The sequence below is a fragment of the Mus caroli genome, unplaced genomic scaffold (genome assembly GCF_978045245.1).
Source record: "Mus caroli unplaced genomic scaffold, Mus_caroli_1 scaffold_2, whole genome shotgun sequence".
NCBI classification, from domain to species: Eukaryota; Metazoa; Chordata; class Mammalia; order Rodentia; family Muridae; genus Mus; species Mus caroli.
The window spans coordinates 105,797,096-105,799,458 of NW_028227257.1; the positions used below are offsets into that span (position 1 = coordinate 105,797,096).

Here is a 2,363-nt window from a genome sequence, read left to right on the forward strand (position 1 = left end):
GGCAGCTAAGGAAAGTGCGGAGCAACAGAGGTGGGTCTTCCCCTAGGAGGAGAACCCCAATTGGTTAGCTCTGAAAAGATACATACAAGTTATATGGACTGAGCCAGTTACATTTAGGAATGTATATCTCTATACATATATACATGAAATGATAATTAGTCAAAAATTGCAGGGAATTTGGAGGATAACAGGGAGAAGCATATGGACTGGCTTAGAAGGAGGAAGGAGGAGAAAGGAATGGTGTAATAATATTAGGATCTCAAAATAAAAAGAATTCTGATTATTTGGTTCTTGTTAGATAGAGGCTAACATCATTTACCCCAATTCTACTTTGGATTTCATGTATTTACAGTGACTTTGGTGAAATTATTAAGATCCTCTCTTTTTCAAATTAAAAACAAGTTGAAAGCTTCCTGAATTTTTGTGTCATCTTGCTCAGGGGCCATGCTAATCGTCTCTGTATCGTTCCGGTTTAAGTATATGTGCTGCTGAGGCGAGCCCTGGATCTTGTCATAATGGCCTGGCTTGATTGCTCTTTTGCTAGCTATTGTTTTTCAAAATTAAATAAATTACAAGGGGGCTGGTGAGATGGTTCAGGGCTTAAGGGCACTGACTGTTCTTTCGAATGTCCTGAGTTCGAATCCCAGCAACCACATGGTGGCTCACAACCACCCGTAATGAGATCTGACGCCCTCTTCTGGTGTGTCTGAAGTCAGCTACAGTGTACTTATTTATAATAATAAAAAATAAATTTTAAGAAAAATTACAAATTAAAAATTCTGGTATCTGGACATGATAGAACACACCTTTAATTCCAAGTACTGGGGAGGTAGAGTCAGGTAAACATCTTTGACTTTGAGGCCAGCCTAGTCTACACAGTGAGTTCCAGACAGGTCAGGGCTACATAATGAGGCCCTGCCTAAAAATATTGCAGTAAGCATGAGTTGTCTTCAGTCCATCCACATAAAACGTTTATAATGTAAGCACTGTTATCTCTATGTTACCAACAAGAAAACAGACTTAGAATTGAAACCATTCCAAAGAGCTGTTTGTAAGCTCAGTAGTGGAATTAAATCAGGTCTGGCTGGCTCTAACCCAGAGCTCTTTCTAATACACCACTGTCTAGACAGTAAACTCATAATAAACAAAGTTTCTAAGAAGCCAAAAGAAAGGATTTTGAGTATTTTTGCTATAAGAAATGATTGTTTGAGGATACAGGTATGTTTCCTTAGATTTGCAAATTACATAGCATAGATACATATTGCATCATCATATTATGTTCCACAGAGGTTTATAGTTTGTATGATTTTTCTGAGTTCGAGGCCAGCCTGGTCTACAGAGTGAGTTCCAGGACAGCCAGGGCTATACAGAGAAACTCTGTCTTGAAAAACCAAAAAAATAAAAAATAAAAATAAATAAATAAATGAAGTTGAAGTTTTTAGGCTGCGTGGTAGTTTTTGGACGTAGACTTTTTGAGTGGGAACAGAAAGAACACAGGTAGCTTTCTGTCATGTCTTGTGGCTCTGGGCACAGCTCTGGCTTCCTGGGAAGTGGTTACAGTATGGGTTTGTGGGTGTGTGTTCCCAGGCTATGAGTTCATTGGCACCTCGGGAACAATGGTTTTGCCATGTTCTTTGTTTTTACGTGTATACCATTTGAACATGATTTTAGACTAGTATTAATTGAATCTAGAAAATCTGTACTAAGCCTTTTTACATGAGAAAACTGGAAGGAGCAGAAGGAGCCAATGGCTTTCCTGAGCAGTAAAAACATGGAGTCATCACTTCAAACCACACCTATTCTTGGTATTATTTACATGGGCGGTGCCCGTGAAGCAGCTAAGTAAAGTTCTGTCCTATGGTATTGGTTAATAGTAATTTAAGACTATCCAAGTGGGAAGAAATTTAGTATTGTTTTCACATAAAAGCCATTTGGGTTAGAATGCCATGGGGCAGAGGGATAGCAAGTGTTAACAAGTGGAGGGAGGCATGGTACTGGTATAGTGACAGACAAGTAGACCAATGGAATAGAATTGAAGACCCGGAAATGAACCCACACACCTATGGTCACTTGATCTTCGACAAGGGAGCTAAAACCATCCAGTGGAAGAAAGACAGCATTTCCAACAAATGGTGCTGGCACAACTGGTTGTTATCATGTAGAAGAATGCGAATCGATCCATTCCTATCTCCTTGTACTAAGGTCAAATCTAAGTGGATCAAGGAACTTCACATAAAACAGGAGACACTGAAACTTATAGAGGAGAAAGTGGGGAAAAGCCTCGAAGATATGGGCACAGGGGAAAAATTCCTGAATAGAACAGCAATGGCTTGTGCTGTAAGATCGAGGATTGACAAATGGGA

At 39.5% G+C, this 2,363-nt stretch overlaps 1 non-coding gene across 1 annotated transcript; it reads right to left on the reverse strand.

Moving 5' to 3' along the window:
* Positions 1 to 395: 395 nt before the first annotated feature.
* On the reverse strand, positions 396 to 501 carry LOC115030419 (U6 spliceosomal RNA). Its single transcript, XR_003836024.1, has one exon. It is a non-coding gene; the product is annotated as a U6 spliceosomal RNA (small nuclear RNA).
* Positions 502 to 2,363: the final 1,862 nt, after the last annotated feature.